Source organism: Maniola jurtina, chromosome 2, assembly GCF_905333055.1.
Source record: "Maniola jurtina chromosome 2, ilManJurt1.1, whole genome shotgun sequence".
Lineage (NCBI taxonomy): Eukaryota > Metazoa > Arthropoda > Insecta > Lepidoptera > Nymphalidae > Maniola > Maniola jurtina.
The window spans coordinates 2,869,026-2,888,038 of NC_060030.1; the positions used below are offsets into that span (position 1 = coordinate 2,869,026).

General features: G+C 35.7%; 1 protein-coding gene across 1 annotated transcript in view; it reads right to left on the bottom strand.

Moving 5' to 3' along the window:
• The window catches only part of LOC123870950, a 58,534-nt gene extending 39,828 nt beyond the window's left edge, over positions 1–18,706 (bottom strand). The window contains exon 1 of the mRNA XM_045914468.1: positions 18,637–18,706. The gene's annotated coding sequence lies outside the window, so the exon portion shown is untranslated. The remainder of the gene's footprint in view (positions 1–18,636) is intronic.
• Between the last annotated feature and the right edge of the window lie 307 nt (positions 18,707–19,013).

Sequence of the window (19,013 nt, forward strand, 5' to 3'; positions counted from 1 at the left end):
CATTGCTTACTACCAGGTGAGATCGTAGTCAAAGGTTAACTTGCCCACACTAACAAAATAATCTACTATTGTGTTCGTTACATAACTAGATGTGTACTAATGAGTCACTGGCGAAGGATTTGTAAAGATAACCTTAATTAGGTTCCTCGGAATAAAGCCACAGAGATTTTTTGAATGGAGCAAAGGCTTAGTCAGAAAAGGTTTTTAAATTCAATGGTATTATAGAATTTCATATCCGTGGGTGAAAGGTTACAGTTCTTATCTTTTTTATCTAGCTGACCCATCATGGGGTAGGATTGGGGTGGGATGGGATTCAAAGTGGGGTGGAATGGAACGCAAATCCCCACGTCTGCATTATAAACAAAACAAACTTTGGGTAGTTGGTGGGTGGTTTTGTTTATGAAGATCTTGATTTTCGTAGCATTGTCGTAGACACCGGCGTAGCACTTCGTAGTTACTGTATAATTCATTCATTTAAATTTTATTATTGTGTAAGCACACCTTAGCCCTAGTTTATACGTACTAATAATTTAAATGCGAAAGTGTGTCTCCCAGTCTCTAACCTTTTTACGGTCTATCCTTTTAGAACAGAATAGAATTTAAATCCAATTTCCTAATATTGTAAATTATACGAAAGTTTATCCGTGTGTTTGTCTGTCTGCTAGCTTTTCACGGCCCAACAGTTTAACTAATTTTGACGAAATTTGGTACTCGCCGGGGACGGACATAGGCTATTTTTTATTCCGGAAAATCAAAGAGTTCCCACGAGATTCTTAAAGACCCATCCATTTAACCGATTTATATGAAAGTTGGTACAGAGATAGCTTGCATCCCGGTCAATGATATAGGCAACTTTTTATCCCGGAAAATCAAAGAGTTTCCACTGGATTTTCAAAAATCCTAAATCCACGCCGACGAAGTCACGGGCATCATCTAGTGCAAAATAAAAGAGAAAAGAACAAAAAATTATAATAGAGTCAGAGATACCAGATAGATTCTGTAGGAACTTTGAGGGCATGTTATGGTTAAGATATAAATTGATAGTGTTTGTAATATCATAATCTAAAGTGATAAGACTGAACCTGGTTGATCTCATAACTAATTACAAGACCACACGATTGGTAGCACACAAGATTGGTAACACGGGTAACACAATCAACAATGCTAATATAATATAATTAGGTCCTAACAGGCAATTTAGATAATGCCTGTGCAATGTAAGGCTGGTTTTACAGTGACGCTTACCGTCCGCGCGGGTGGTAAGCGCGGTGGCCGTACTGCCGTCAGCGCGGGCCGTCCGTGCGACTATGTAACGATTCAAGAGACGCAAAGCTCGTGGCCCGCGACGCTTACCAACCGCGCTGGCGAAAGCGTCACTGTAAAACCACACTTATACCTAATCTGTACCGAAATATGTTTAGACCTAGCGTACAAAAGTTTTACTTTCATCATTATTGAGATTCCTATTGGATAATTAGTTATTTATCCGGACTAATATAATTAAATCTCTCTGAGGGAAAAAATCCGTAACGAGGAAATCCGTAGGAGAACCAGATTATAGTTATAAGAGTGTCCAACTTAGCTACACAAAATAGCCAGCTGAAGTGAAACAAGCATTAATTGAAACGATAGAAAAAAAAGCTTTTTGAGTGGCGCACTGCGCATTGCCATGACCTAACGTCTCTCTTAATTTTAATTCACAGTCCTTGACATATAGTGATTTTAAGTAATTTGAGCTCAAACTTAATAGTACCACTACTATATTAGGTACTGCGTGTCATCAAAGGTGCATCCAAAGTTTTACTTCTAGCACTAATGTAGATGCAAGAATATTCACGTACATTAATTAGATACGATATGTAAGTAAAAGCAAATAATACAAAGCTTGTAAAAAAATATCTTCTTATCAAACGTCAGTTTATCAAGCACTGCCTTTTGTCCTCCCTTTTCCTATCACATACTCGGGCTGTTATGGCACCAACGTGGCACAATAAAAACACCTGCCCATTGTACTCGCCCGCCGCGCCGACTCATATCCGACACCTCAGCTGTCATATCAATCTTCATTTCATTCGCACATTTACCCGCATGTTTCCCAGTTTGTTGTTCTAGTCGAGAGAAACAAAAATCCAACAGAGTACCTATCCTGTACCTATAGTTTCTCTTGTTTTAATAAAGAAATATAGTAAACAAGCAACTCGCAGCGACTTTGCTCGGAAGAGAAACTATTCTACGATTAGTTATACCACTGTACATAGATTTATTTATGCAGCGCACGACTGAAGCTCTCAGATGAGACCTTTTTAGGGTTACGTACCTCAAAAGGAAAAACGGAACCCTTATAGGATCATTTTGTTGTCTGTCAGTCTGTCTGTCCGTCTGTCCGTCTCTCATGTCTGTCAAGAAAACCCATAGGGTACTTCCCGTTGACCAAGAATCATGAAATTTGGCAGGTTGATAGGTCTTATAGCACAAGTAAAGGGAAAACCCGAAAACCGTGAATTTGTGGTTACATCACAAAAAAAATGTGTTTCAATTTTCAAAGTAAGATAACTATACCAAGTGGGGTATCATTTGAAAGAACTTCACCTGTACATTCTAAAACGGATTTTTTTATATTTTTATGCATAATATAATAGTTTTTGATTTATCGTACAAAATGTCGGAAAAACAAATCTTTTGTGTGTGAAGCTTCGGAAAAGTCACAAATTGAAGGTATAGCAAAGATATTTAGTAGTTCAAGGGTAATCAGGGGACAATATTATGTTCAGTCAGGCTAAAACGAAATATTTAAATTAGGTAGGTATACAAGATAATTTGAAACGATAAATAATTGAATGTAAATAAATTATTTTTGTAAAGTTGCTTCCCATTATGTTTTTCCCAACAAAAGTCCCGAAAGAATTTCATTCAGTTAGGAGAAGAATGGAATACTTCAAGACTCAGCCAGGCGCTATTTTGTCGGGGCCTGAAGATAATTAACCGCTGAGACCATGCTTCACTGTCACTTTGAAAATATTTCGCGCAATAAAATGTTCTCACAAATTCACACTTGAATGCATTTTAATTTGTTTACTTTAAGCTTGACTCGGGAATTTGACGGAGTTTGTCCTAGTTTATTGAATTGAAAAAAGGAAACTTTATTAAAGAACATTGTTGCAAATTTTGATTATCATAATGTATTTTTAATGGCCTGTTTTCATGAAGAGTCATGGTGATTATACATTATGTAAATATGTACCTATGTTTAGATTAGAAAGTAAAACCAAACATAAGATTTTCTTGTTCTCAGCCTGAGGTTACTCGAAATTAGAAAGGCTAATAATAGGTATAATAAATAATGGAATTAGATTAGGGAAATTGGAAATGTAGGTGGGTAGATGTCTACTATCGAGTTGTCGGAAAAAAATTTACTCAAATAAATTTTTATTCACATACAATCATGTAAGGTAATTGAGGTTAAGCTACGGCCACACCTGCGCGTCTAGAACGTGGGATGCGGGACGCGATGCGGGAGCGTCCACGACAGTTTCTGTATGTGTATACCTATGTACGCGATGACAGTGCGAATCGTGGTCATCATTTGTTAGTACATTGATGCTGATCTCTAGATCACTAGACGTGTGCGTCCCACTCTGCTGACGCAGTCGAATCGCGTTGTAGTGACGTGGGTGTACATGGCACCATTTAATATCGTGTAGGCTTAGGCAGGCAAAGGCATAGGCATAGGCAGGCGACCGCCGCGCGCGTCTGACGTTCCCGCTTCGCAGTCGCTTTGATCACGCGAGTTTGAAAGTACAAAGCACAAAAGTTCTGAATTATTTAGATACATTCTTACCGGTACGCAGCGAGCTGTTTAATGTAAACATAGAAATACATATTTAAATACACAGGTACATTCTGTCATTAATTAATAAGGGTAGGCCAACCCATTGACAATATTAATGTTTTTTCGATAACTGACAATAAATCAATATAGCGGCCTACAGTAGTGTGGTATTAAAGTTCAGTTTCGTATTGATTTAAGTTGTACATACGTATAAAAATGTATGAATAGTTATAGTATCATTAGGTACATATTTGTATGGTAGAAATAACACTTTTTTATTCTGCAAGCAAGAATAATTGCTATTGAGCAATTATTCTTGCCAGCTATGTCACATATGGAGGTAGGGATGGAAGCGGCTCAAGTTAGTCAACTTACCGAATAGTTTCTACGCGGCATCCTATTAGACCACTTAATCGTTTGGCGATACAACTTTAGCGATTGAGTGGTGACCAACCACGGCCGAAACCGCAGATCAGAAACGATTTACTAAATATAAATTCCTCGGACTTATAAGACCACAGCGCTTATCACTCAGTCTTTAATAATTGGTAATGTCTAAAGAAAAATACATAAAAGAGTTCATCAATATTATTAAGGAAATAAATTTTGCTTCCTTGTAATTACTAAAACCTGAGCGTCGGAAAGAAGTTAAAAACACCTGTGTCATGACATTTCCTTATAGCACCCTCCGCTGGAACTAATTTATAAAGGTACGTTTTACTTTTATTAATGCAATGAAAGTTTTGTTAATGAAATAAAGGTTTATATTTTATGATGAATAATTGAAAGAAATTGAAATAGACAGTCTTAGGTACCTTTATTTAAACTTGGTTGACAAGTTAACGATTTTAGAAAACTAGGTATTGCACTGTATTTACTTACTGCGTTTTGTTGCAATAAAGCTTCATACTACTACTATTTTTGCATTTATCACGATAGATTTTCTGATATCTGATGAATATGAAGGAAATGAGGATTTGGTTTTTTCTTAAAAAAAAAAAAAGAAAAAAGAGATCTTCACAATTAAAGTGGTACTAAAATAAATATCATTTATACATACTTATTAATTCAATGCAACTCGAACTCACTAACTTTTAAAGTCCGATATTTAGTCGCAAAAGGTAAAGTGTTAAAATAACAATATTCTTAGGTAGGTACTCTGTTTGAACCACGTTTGAACTCATATTTGAACTACAAGTTCCACAGAAGACGCTATTTTATGCACTTGGGAATTTTAAAATTAAATAAGTTTCAGTATGTGTGGGAGAAAGTTATTTCAGAAATCGCCCGCCCGAGGCAGAGTTCAATGATGCAGTAAGTAATAATATTAAGTTTAACTTAACTAACTTAAGTCAATCGAGACAAGTTAACTGGAATAGTTAGGTTTTGTTAAAGAAAACTATTCGGTTATAATTAGGGCCTTGCTATCTATTGTTATCTATTGGCTAGTGATTAAAACATAGGTACAGTTTTTGGTGTAGCTTGTTAGCTCATAGAGTACACCATAAATATGCAATTACTCGATAGTAGTTCCCAGTGAGCAAAGAATTTCCCCTGTGACGTTGCTTGTTAAGGAATGAAACGTTACATCGTGTAATGGCGGACGACAGCGCAGTTATTCTCAGGCTGAAGCTGTCCCTCAGTTTTATTGCCTCATAAGTTGTAACAGTATCTTATGAGGCATTCACAAAGACAGGCTCAAAGGTACACCTCTCTACGGAGGGCTTTATGACCTTACACTTCAGACTAAACGGTTAGTTCTTCTTCTCATGCCTTTTAAATATTGAAGACTAGCTGAAACCAGGAATTTCGTCCGCATGGATTTAGGTTTTCATAGATCTCGAAAACTAGCCTTTATTACTCTCCAGGTCTTTAACTAAATCCATGCAAAATAGCACGCTGATCCGTTGCTCCGTTGCGGAGTGCTTAAAACGTTTACTTTGTTTTCGATTAAACATGTTAGTTCAGAGATTATACAACGAATACCCAACTATGCATAGTAGTACGAGTACCAAGTAAGAATTTCCCCTGTGACGTTGCTTGTTAAGGAATGAAACGTTGAGACGTGTAATGGCGAACGACAGGGCATTTTGTTCTCAGGCTGAAGCCGTCCCTCAGTTTTATTGCCTTATAAGTTATAACAATATCTTATAAGGAATTTAGAGAAAGAGGCTCAAATGTCCATCCCTTTATGATCTTACACTTCAGACTAAATGATAAGTCGATAGTCCTTCTTCTCGCGCCTTTTAATTCTTGAAGACTAGCTGATGCCCGCGGCTTCATCCGCGTAGATTTGGGTTTTTAAAAATCCCGAAAAGTAGCCTGCAAAACAACAAACACACCTTCGCATTTATAATATGGGTGGTGTATAAAACGTATAGTTTTTGATGTAGTGTATTTGTTCAGAGATTACACTCTAAATACGCAATTATGCGATAGAGGTTCCAAGCAAGAATTTCCCCTGTGACGTTGCTTGTTAAGGAATGAAACGTTGAGACGTGTAATGGCGAACGACAGCGCATTTGTCCTCAAGCTGAAGCTGTCCCTCAGTTTTATTGCCTCATAAGTTATAACAATATCTTATGAGGAATTTACAAAGACAGGCTCAAAGGTACACCTCTCTAAGGAGAGCTTTATGATATTACACTTCAGACTAAATGATATTAAGTCGATAGTCTCTTTCTCGTGCCTTTTAACTATTGAAGACTAGCATCAGCTAGTCTTTAATAGCTAAAATATTAATCAGGATTCAATATTTAAGATGTTTATGCAATAAAAAAATCTATTGTCCAAAAATATTCATAAAAAATAGCAAGAGTTGGTCAAAATATTGCCATGCTGCCATGCTGTTTCGTTATTCGTAGCATAAAGTATTTCCATACATTTATTCAAAACAAAACAACTTTAATAACTTTGTTAAATTAAAGTACCTACTATAACGAAAATCCGATTGCCCACCTTTCAGGAAAGGTATTGTTACCTATGTACAGGGTATAAGGCACCCCTTATTTGTATGGTAATTAAAAACATAAAAAGTAATTGTGTCTGGAGTTGTTGTTTGAAGGTATCTTAATAATAATTAACATTACAAACTTATCGTAGATAAACGAATAATGTTATTATTTAAAATAGTGCAGCAGAAGTAAGAAAAATACGTTAAATCACGAACGAAAAGCGAAATTCAGTTTCAAAAAACAGATTTCCTCGCCTCAAAAAATCACATTGTTAACAAGCGTGTAAGTACAAACACGAGTAATTTAAGCATTCTCGAACATTTCCTTTCGTAAAAGAAAACACAAAGAGTTCTATTTTATTCAAGAGAACATTCTACAAAAATAATCAAGATACTTGAGCGGAAAAGCGAAGCGTTTTCCCTCTAATTGCCGAAAAGCCGACAAAGGGCGGTCCCAATAAGTCGAGATACAAACGAAATACTGCCTCACAGATCGCGACGAATGAAGATCGACGAGGCACGACCTAAAGGCTGATTCAGCCGTGCAATTGTACCTTTGACGACTTCCGTAATGCAGTGCTGAGCGCTGTGACCTTATATTTGGAGGTCTTCTGAGGGCGTAGTCGTAACTCAGCAGGCGATGGGGAGAGCTATGCTTGGAGTTTCTCTACGAATTCAGAAATGAGGAGATCCGTAGGAGAACCAGAGTAACCGATATACATATAGCTCAGTGAATAGCGAAGCTGAAGTGGCAATGGACAGGGCACATACAACTCTGGGTAACTAAGCCCTGTCCACCCCCTTAGGTATATTGTCCAACCATTTACGTCTAATTTCCAACACTAATCTTGGGACTGGTAATAATTGGCCTCCTCTCTGTAAATGCCTGAAGAAAGCGAACTTTCTTTGCATGAAAGGAGTTCTCTCTTTTTTGTTCGGCACGAAGCTGTTCCAGGTTACTCGTATAAAAGTTTGTATAATTAGAGACTAGGTACTAGAATGTCGCGCCTGATGGCACGCGAGATTCAATCAAGGTGGGTCGAGCCACCATTGTAACTCAAGAGCGACGAATTTCAACACGCCTTCATTCGCTAAGAAAAATGAAGCGGAAGATTGGATTAAAGTGTAATGAGAAATATGAGTAACTGTGGGAGAAGAAAACAAATGCTCAGCAGTTAAGGTTACATGTTCCAGCGGGCTGTTATCTTGTTAATCGTAATAGGTAAAGAGAGAAATAACCCCTATCTAAATTTAAAAAAATAAAAACTACATAACCTTATACTATAGTACGAAATCTTTCGAGTACGAGTCCAACTCGCACTTGAGTGATGCTTTTCCTTCACTATTAAAGCAAGTGTGAAGTGGTATTTTAATTGCTTAAAAAGCACATTAGTTCCAAAAAGTTAGTAGTGCCCGAAACTGATCCCCCAACCCAAGGCCATCACCACTTAATGAAAAAAAAATATAGCCATCTTATTTAATTTATCTGTAGGAATGGAAATGGTGTAGGAAATAAATTCAGACTTTTCTTAATATCACACTAATATTATAAAGGCGAAAGTTTGTATGTGTGTGTGTGTGTGTATGTTTGTTACTCCTTCACGCAAAAACTACTGGACGGATTTCGCTGAAATTTGGAATGGAGATATATAATATCCTGGATTAGCACATAGGCTAATTTTTATCCCGGAAAATCAAAGAGTTCCCACGGGATTTTAAAAACCTAAATCCACGCGGGCGAAGTCGCGGGCATCGGCTAGTACCGGAATAAAGCTAGAATTTTCTTAACTGAGTAAATAGCGGTTGAAATTGGAGTTAAAAGCAGGCACAATTTAGCGGTAAAATGCAAATAATCACAAAAAGTGCACGAGGCATGCTGACGCCTTAATTAGCTTGAATAACTTCGAACAATGGATTGTTTCGCAAAGAAAAACCTTTTATCTTTGGAAAACTGCATTATATTTTAATTAAAAATAAGGAAATACTTTTTTTACAGAAAAGGAGTGAAAAGAAACTGCAATCGGATTATTGAATTTTTGTAACTGTTTATTTTTCTTTTTTATTAAGTAACTAAAGTAAAGCTGCGGCCACAGATGCGTGTCATGAACGCGGGATGTGGGATGAGATGCGGGAGCGTCCAAGACGCGAACCTATGCACACCTATGCGACTGTTGTTGTCACGTAGGTGTGTATTACACATAGATATGGTATTACACCACTAAATATCGCGGGAGCTTTTGGTAAAAACTTTTTAGAGCTCCGTACTAACCAAAACAAGTAACTATTTTTGTTTGATCATGTCCGTCTGTCTGTTCTTCTATGTAACAGCTAAAAACGCGATACTTACCAAATTTAGGTTAAAATGGTAATTTTTTTATGGAGTTGTTAAATTACGCTGTTTGCTCGTATGACAGATTTACACCAGTACAAATAATATGTCACGTTCAACGACCTCTATGTGCCACGCACTAGTTGGTTTTTTCCCGAATTTAAATCATAATTTTTGACGGTGTAAAATTCCACATCACACTGGTCATTAAGTTATAAGCAAAAACAAGTTTTTCTCCAAAATGGCCCTTCTAGTGCGAGCATAGAGTTCATTGGCCACGTTAGTGATTCTACTTTAACGATGGTTAAAATTTCAAGTTCATAATAATTGATTTCAAGTAAGGAGCTACGCTTGCTACGCGGACGTCTACGAAAGTAGTAATCATTGTACCTAGTAATTAGTCTGAAGTTTAATAGAGAAAGAACCCGTGAGGGCCAGACCTTCATTATTTTATAAAAGCTGAAAGTTTCTGTTTCTCTGCGCACAATACTAAGTATCTAGCAATGCATGACGTGATTTCTTCCGAAGAATGTATAAAAAAATTACCTTTTATACTTTGACAAAAGATTTTATACATCTTTGTTGTCTGTTTGGTATGTATTTGCCAAAGCCACCATGATCCAAACTTCATAGTCTCTGATCGCTCCTCCCTGTGTCGGGGACAATGCGCAAAGAAACTTTCAGCTTTTATAAAATAACGAAGGTCTGGCCCTCAAGGGCTCTTAGTCCATAAGTATTTACGTAAAAAAGTTTTATCATTACCATTTCGTAGAGCCTTGAAGAAAAGTTACTCATAATATTGTGATTTTTCTTTTACAAAAAGGTAAATCTTCTCGACCCGTAGCTCTTAACAAAAATATCTACATACTTCTTATATTTTTTTGCCATCCCACATACTTTATCGCATATTTTTTAACATAAAATCTTTATTTTATTTTATTTCAGTAATATTGATACCATAAATGTGAAACGTTAGGAGTAGGTGTGTTTTCTTTTTTTTTCTCTCGTCTGGCTTTACACTGATTAGCCAATGTCAAGTTTTTAGTTATTTACAAGTTACGGAAACTATATGTATAAGTATGGACTTCATCTATGCCGACGCCCGCCGACATACACGCGGCGCCCCTTTAGAGCGCTTCCCAGTCAGTTTCACCACCAATAAACACCAGAACACAAAAACCACTTCTAACAAAAAAATACTCCAAAAAGGCACAAAACACGCGCCAGCACACGCCACCACAGACGAAGTCCGTGTGTTTTCTTTTACCTTAATATGGTAATCATAATTTTATTCTATTTACGTGTATGGAAAATAAAATAATGGTTGCTACTTACCTGTTGCTACGTTATGTCTACGAGAATTCTACAGTAAGCTTAGTACAATCTTACCAATGTTGATAGTATATAAACGTCGTAATACTTCTATGTTAAAGTAAAATCTACTATAACTGTCTTGTTCTAATGCTCAAATTCGTCAATATATCTACAGCCAGCGCTCCAAGCGTAAAAACTGTGAAATTGTAATCAGTGGTAGTGATTTTTTTATTCTAAAATAAGGATATTTAGATCTTTTTTACTTTGAAGTTATTTTGTTTCGACTTTCGAACTCTATCAATGTTGGTGAAATCTAAAATGTCATACTTACTAAGCAGCACACTGAATTCATCTAGTAAATCAGCATGTGTGCTATTCTGCCTACAAATAAATAATATTATTATGATTGTCTTATTATGTAGGTATACGTGTCAGACGTGTCATGATACCAAAATTAGTGTCATGATACAAATCTACACTGCTTATTATGTTCATGGCTGTGCGACCAAAGGATTCCATTTTGTCAAATGGTCTTCCTGTTGATAGATATCTCTTAGCTAACATTTAGTTCGAGTACGCTCATATGATACTCACTGTTGCTATTAGCGTCAAAATGGCAAATAACAAGTTGCTTCATAGACAGGTTGGCAATCGCAAGTCCAGCGTACTTGTTTTAGTAGAGGTCAGTGTCCTAAACAAAGGAGAGCTATTTAATGCCAGAACACTTCTGATGGAGAACAACTCTCGACTCTGATTTAAGTGAGGGATTACAAAGCTTACTACCCTGTTGCTGGTAGTCGAGCAATGTTTTATTCTTTACTGAAGTATGTATTTAATGTGGTTATTATCGTTTGAAAAGCTCGTTAACTTCAAGTTATTAATGAGGACTTGTTAAAATTAAACGGATTTCGGCCCAAATGAGTGGAAAATTTAAATTGAAACCGTGAGTTATGTCTCAATAATAAAGCCAGCGGAGTTAAACAGGGACGATTTATTATATTCATTCGGCACAGTGGAACTTCCTAGCAGTTTTAACCGACTTCAAAAAAAGGAAGAGGTTCTCAATCCGTCGGAACCTTTTTTATTTTTATTTTTTATGTATGTTCCCCGATTACTCCTGGCCTGAAGACGCCTGGACCGATTTGGATTTTTTTTTTGTTTGTTGCGTTGTAATGTTCCAAATTCAAAAAACGCTCCTGCAATAGATTGATTTTCTTTGTCCGAAAATTCAATACTTCGCGTGTTCTTTTTTCTTTTTTATCCAGTATAGTGCCTAATATAACAGTTCCCCAACCGAGGCATGGCCCGGCCCATGACCGGTGTAAGATTTTACCTTTATTATATCTGCGTATAGCTAGAATTGCTTAGTGGTTAGAACAAGTAGATTTATCTTGAAAGATGACGACAGAAAGAAAAATAAAATGCTATAGAAATTATTTCATAATAACTCTCGGTTGTTTTATTCCTGCGAAGCAAAAGGTTGTAGCCTGAAGGGTAGGTACTAATCGATAGCTGAAAATAGCCGTCGTGCCCTAGAGCCGTAGTAAGCTTGAGTGGTTGATTCGTTTTTTTGGAATTTCTCAGAACTATTATATAAGCTATGAATAAAATAATGTATTGGATATAACCTTTCGGAAGATTTGACATAACAGACTAGCGTAAAGTAGCACAGGATAGGGCTGCCTTTCCACCATTGATATGCTACGTTACTAAGCTACGGATGTGCGTCAAACCCACCAATAGGATCACTTGATTTTCATAGCTTCGCTTAGCTTAGCTTTGTCGGAAGTTGTTCTAAGCTAAGTTTTTTTACATATTAATTAGTAATTGAAGCGAAGGAAGCGATGTTACGTCACCTACGTGCTAATATTAATATTATAATATTGTAGTATTTATAGTATTGTGTGAGTGCTGATAGATGTAAAAACTAAACTTAGTTATGTTAGGCTTTAATTTACTAATTGTAAAATTTTAATTTTTCATACTACAATTCATTTGAAATTTCATAAAACCCCACTGTTTTTTCATGGTTTTACGCTTCACTTCTGTTGACAGTACCCTGACTGACCCAGTAACTAGCTAACAGTATTTTTAATTTTCTAAGTTATCGAATATATCGACATTGGGTCTAATTTTGTTGTACATGAAATCTTTAAACTAAATATTATGTTGACAATTCATGTAATTCCTATCCCTTCCACAATGTTCGCTGCGAAAAAAGCACTAGATTTATATTAATTTATATTTATACCTGGTAATTTAATTCAGTTTCTAAGAGGTTGTGTATACCCACAACAGAATTAGCCACATTATGCAGTCAACATTTTTATTTTGCACATCAAAACCTTCGTATACATTTATGTTCGAGTATATAAGACTGTCCTCAATAAACTAGGATAATTTGAAACACTTCGGTCCGATACGTCCGATATTACGACCGGTTGCTAAGTAAGTAAATTCTCAAGGTTCCCGCATACAAGACCGCTCTCAATAGTACCTAACTCATCGCAATGCAAAAGGGATTTCTCAACAACATTTCTGACGAACATTTCTCAATGTTATTTAGCAAGAAATACCTAGATATAGCTTTCGAAAGGACGGGTCTAAATTAAGATTGAATAATATTTTTTCCTCTAAGTATTCAAATAAAAAACAGATGTCTTTTTGAAATACAACTAGGTACTGTACTTCTGAATAAGGCTTTTTTATTTCCTAATCTAAGATACACTGATTTTTGGTTTAGTTAATTATTTTGAAAGGAATGTAAGATCAATGTGTTTTGAAAATTGATATGTTACAAATATAAGCAAATAAAATCATCTGAAAATAAATTTGCTTACTTTATTTGCAGATTAATCGAAGTATTTATCAACAAAATTTCTAATTAGTGAACGTTAATTAAGTGTTCTCATTTCCGACGAACGTTAACCATTCTATTTCAGTAAAATACGGCGCCTAACCAAAATACGACCCAAATAAGTATCTGTATATCACGAAGCAATGGTTGAAGGTGGATTTCCGCTAGACCGTACTCGGATCGCTTCTGTGCCTCATATTTCGATGCTCAGATGAGACAAATATTAAACAAGGTTAGGGAGCTATTTTCTATTTTATTTCATTGAGTTTAGTATACTTAGGTGCTGCATAGACTGCAGACTAAGTATTTATTGCACACAAAAGGATACACAGAAGAAATGACACAAAAAAACCTAGGAACAGAACTTCACAGCATGCAAAGGCGATCTTATCGCTAATAGTGATCTCACCACCTCACCGCGGTCTAGATCGCAAAAAAATGTGCTACTTGCACAAGCCCAAGTGTGTGCTCGGTATACGGTCCGGCGTAAGCAGGTTGTAACCTGAATCAGCCTTTATGTTTTACCAATTATCGCGGAGAAAACATACTAAGTATAATTAGTGACTCGGGTGTAAGAGTTTGAGTAAATAAACTTGTAAAACAAAAATTTGACATACAAATTTTGTATGACCATAGAGATAGTGTATGACGAACTCAATTTGGGGCCTTTGGGGCGCTATTCATTTTATTTCTGCGTAATAAGTCTTCGCGATATATTTCTTTACATTTAATGGATTTAATGATGATAAACAAGGTTTTCAATTGTTGAATCACCGGCCAAAAAATAGCTAGGTAAATAGGTATTAGACCAATAGGATATTTCCCTTTTCCTACAAAATAAGCGTAAAGGCAATGCTAGAAGTAGGTACGAAAATAGTGGAACGAGGGATGATATTTGAACATCTAGACTTTTCGTTGTCAGTCCAATCCCTTGAATCATTGAGTAATAATTGAGGCTTACTTATCATCCACGCTTTAAAACCAATCGGTTTAGTTATTAACCCCCGACGCAAAACGAGGGGTGTTATTGTGATATAAGCGGTAGATATAAACAGTGATTGGTTAATACTTCGGGGGTCTGAAGTTCGATCCCGGACACACACGTCTAACTTTAATGAAATGAATTTGAAACTGAATGAAAATGGTTTTATTTATTTTATGGAAGACAGCATGAGCCACTTATTGATACAGCTATACCCAAGACTCTACCACCGCGCCAGTTCTGAAAGCAGATTCTACTAAAATTTTAGTTGTGTTTAACCTTTAAGCAATTAAATATGGATTAGGTCCTGAGGAAACCTGCATTCCTGAGAGTTCTCTATAATTTGGCCTAAATAATTCTCATTCTGAAAGGAGACCCTTTCTCAGTAATAGGCTGGGATAAATTAATTCTAGATATATTATATGGTCGCTCAACGACCGATTGTATATTATATGGTATTGTATGCAATATTATATTGGTAGCTTCGTGTAAGCTATGCATCATTTGAAGATACCGTGTCGTAAGCCTTTCGAGTTTCAGTGTAGGCAAAGACCTTCAGAGATAATTGCTGAGATAGTTTCTTGTTACTTTCGGTTTCGATGATTGAAAATCAAATAAGTATTAGAATAGAATAATTTTCGTTTCAAATGAACTTTTACAAGTGTTTTCGAAAGGTTAATCAATCTACCACCAGTTAGAAATACCCTTCTTACCGAGAAGAACCAGCGAAAATCTCGACTCGAATCGCCTCGGGAATTACATCGAAACAAGTAAGAAATGAAAAAAGAAAGGTAACTTAATCAAAGGCTTCGTTTGATTCTACGCGCTCTACCATCAAATTTTTTCAGCAATTTCTGGATAAAATTGCAAAAGTTTTGAAACACGAGGCTTTTTGAAAACTGAGTCTTGTTTAGAGCCTTCTTAGGTACCTACTTTCATTGTAAGTAACGTTTTTTTTATTTTATTATAAGTTAGCCCTTGACTGCGATCTCACTTGGTGTTAAATAATGATGCAGTTTATTAGATGGAAGCTGGCTTATTCGGAAGTGGTATGGTAGTTTTATTAAACCCTTTTCAGTTTGGGATAGTCATGAACCTATACTAATTTTCCAATGTCGATGCACGTAGTCTTAAAATTAATTAAATTATGAAAGTTATTACATGATGTGGCACGCCTGTAGGGTAAAAGCCTTAAAAGCTTCCTTCAAATAAACCTACCCTTTCCCATGAATTGTTAAAAGCCACATGTTTCCTGATGCTTATTTACTTTTGTGACATTGCTGCCAATAGGGCTTTACCTTTACACAAATATCTAAAGTAGATTAAATATAAGCGTCTGAAAGTAGACAGTGTGTCTAATTCTGCTGTACATAATTTCTAGACTAAGCTAAATTAACTAGTCTAAAATATAGTGATAAGTTTACTTTTTATTTAATTTTTAATAAAAAAAATCACGAACTGTGTAAGGAGACGAGGTAGAATTATATTCACATCTGTGACACATCTCATAATGCAAAACAATTCTGTCACACAACCTCTCGTCATGTAGGACCCATGTCCTCGAGAAAGCTTTAAAGGGTTTAGTCTAAAGCTTGCACTTTTTCGGGATTCTGACCCATGTTAAGCAGACTAAAATTAATCTGAAAGTAAAACCATAAATATGTAAATGTGGGTTAATTAAGATGGTCTTCTTTTTTGAATCGAACAAAAATTGTATGTTTGTCTATGCGTTTCTTATTCAAAAACAGCTGGACTGATAAGTAGACACTTTAAAATTTAAAAACCCCTAAATAATATACACCTAAATACTGATGCAACTTTGAGCAACTTTGGTGGATTATAACCTGAAAAACTAACTTTACTGCTAAGGCTTAGTTAAATAATAATATTCGGAATATAATATTATGGCAACCTATTTAATATCCCTATGTAATAGAATCTTTCTTTTATCGGAGACCATAAAAAAGCTTTTGACTCGAATTTATTTCAGGTATAAGCTCAGTATATGTATTTAATCTCGTACTCGTATTTAATTTCGGATTGGGTGTCACTTCAGTTGAGTACTCGACACCACCACTTAAACATCATGAGTTTTCAATTCGATAGCTAAGTTTTTTGTATAGAACCACTAATTTTTGTACATGTAAATTACATACTTTTGAGAGAAGAGAAAAATAAATTTATAATAATAATAAACACATTTTTGCAGAAGAGTTTTTTATTAAGAACAGGAAACCCCTATCTATTTGGCAACTGGAAAACGTAGGTAGTTTGTCTTTTTGAGATCCCAATAAACATATTGACACACGCCCTATGATTGCTGGAGGGTGGGGTCGGGGCTCATATAAAACCCTCATGATCCCTTCACCCGGATTGACAATACTTTTACAATAAGCTTTCAAAGCAAAGCTTTAGCCAGTATTTCCAATCCAAAAGGAAAGTTATCTAATTAAAATTCATCGTGATTGTTTCTCCCTCAAATTCGACGGGTGTAATGTAGTTCAGGTTGGCTGAACCAGGGCACAATGGAGGCTAAATAACAACTTTTGTTATTTCTCATCCCTTGCCCTGGATCTGATTAGTGTAAGGTAAAACAATGATTCTTTAGTGTAAAATGTGATAGAAAACTGTTTCGAATTTTCACCTTCGTTAAAAGGATTGAATTTTTATATTAAACTTATCTAGTTTAAAAAAAAAATTAATTTAATCTACCAATCAATAAATTTTTTATTGATTTTCCGGGATAAAAAGTAGGCAGTATCGGTATACAAGCTGTCTCCGTAGCAATTTTCGTCAAAATTGATTAAGTGTCACGATGGGCCGTGAAAAGGTAACAAAGACAACACACTTTCACATTATAATATTAGAGTATGGATGAAAATATTTCCACCGACTTACAATAAAATAGAATTCTTTAGTAGGACACGTCGCACTTCTTTTAAAATATTCAAGCGAGAGGGGAATAAATGTCCAGAGGTCACAAAATACACATTAAATGAACTGGAGGACATAGAATAATATCAATTAAATACCAAGAACTTCTCAAGTACAAACAAACTGTTCAGGCTTATTTTTCGTTTGATATAAGACATACTTTTGAAATTCAAGATGGTATATTTACATACCGACCACTAAATATCAATTTGAAGATAGTATCCGATGATGATGATGATTTAGTTCATGAGCCGTTTTAGGCGAACCGCACACTGGCAGAGTGGAGGGGTAGCCAATGATGGGTAGATGATGGGTTTTTATTTAAAAACTCAAAATAAGCTTCATTTACTTTGGCTTAGATTAGGCGTAGGATGAGCGCGCCGCTCGTCGTTTGAATTTCCTCCTTCTTTGTTTTCAGTATACCACATGTTACATGATGTACCAATGTTGATCTATGTCAAAGTGTATATTGAAGTTAAAAAAAACTCTCTCCTCTCTCCACCTCGTTTGTACTTTGTATAGGTTGGTCCTTAGAGTAAGAAAAATCCTTTAAAGAACCGACATCAACCGCTCAACAAAGAGTTAAGAAAGCTGGAAAAAAATATTTATTCAAAGAAACCGAGTTAATTGTCGACTTCTTCTCAGATCTAGACCAGTTATGGACGTCAATAAAATTAGGTACCTATCATCTGCACCATATCACTATACATATTATAATTATAATTTACCATCGCTTTGTAGCATTATTAACGTATCTATGTTTAATTTTTATAAATTACTATTTTACTGACAACAAAGAAAATAGTTATCGGTAAGCGATAATAATAATCCATCTGCTTTTCTGGTAAATCACATTAATGTGTGTGTTCAAGCTTTAATTTAATTGCAATAGTTTAATAAGATATATAATATTATGAGAGTTCAGTTACTATATACTGAAAATATTATTATCAATTGATAATAATATCAACTATCGATAATTTCATTTGTTATTTTTCATAGCAGGTGTTGACTGCATTGTAGCTTCCAGGTTTATTTTTATTTATAAACAATAAAGCCATCAGTCGGTAACTTAATTTTTTTTTTTTGGATTATTTATTCGCCTATATAATATGATGAATCCCAGTTTATCGATTTTATAGTTCTGTCAAATAAATTTTTTGAGTAGGTAACAAAGAAAATATCTTCAATGGAAAAACTTAAAACTAATAAGTATTAATTTTCAGCCGTCAATCGATAATATCGATTGTTACTTTTTAGTAATACATAACTCAATAATATTATAATATGCAGCAAAAGAAAATCACACCAAAGGTATCGAAGTACCTAAGCGAAAGCGCGCGAAAATCTACGCAAAGATAACAAAGACTAGGGAAGTTGAAAGTAGTGTGAGTAGGCATTTATAAACATTGTTGTGCGCAACAGATATGCCGCGTACCTTAGGGCGGCCGGCTGGGACACTGCGGAGCGCTAAGCCACCGCGCCGCTTCGCGCGGACTGCCGCGCCGCCCGCCCGGCGCCCGGACGCGCCCAGCGCCCGCTGCGCCCGGGGTTGCCAGGACTAGCCCGCAAACACCCCGTCACTAAGTGTACCTGCAATTTTTATACTGAAAAAATAATACCAAGTGTACCATAGAATATAATAGAATAGCAATAGATAATCGAATAGAAAAAAAAGGAGAGAATAGAAATATTTTTATTCACATTAACTTTAACAATTGAATCTTCAAAAGCACACGAAATTTAGCGGTTGCTCTTTTGAGAGATTCGATTTACAATATTATGCCAAGTAGGTATAAAAGTAATTGCAGTCCT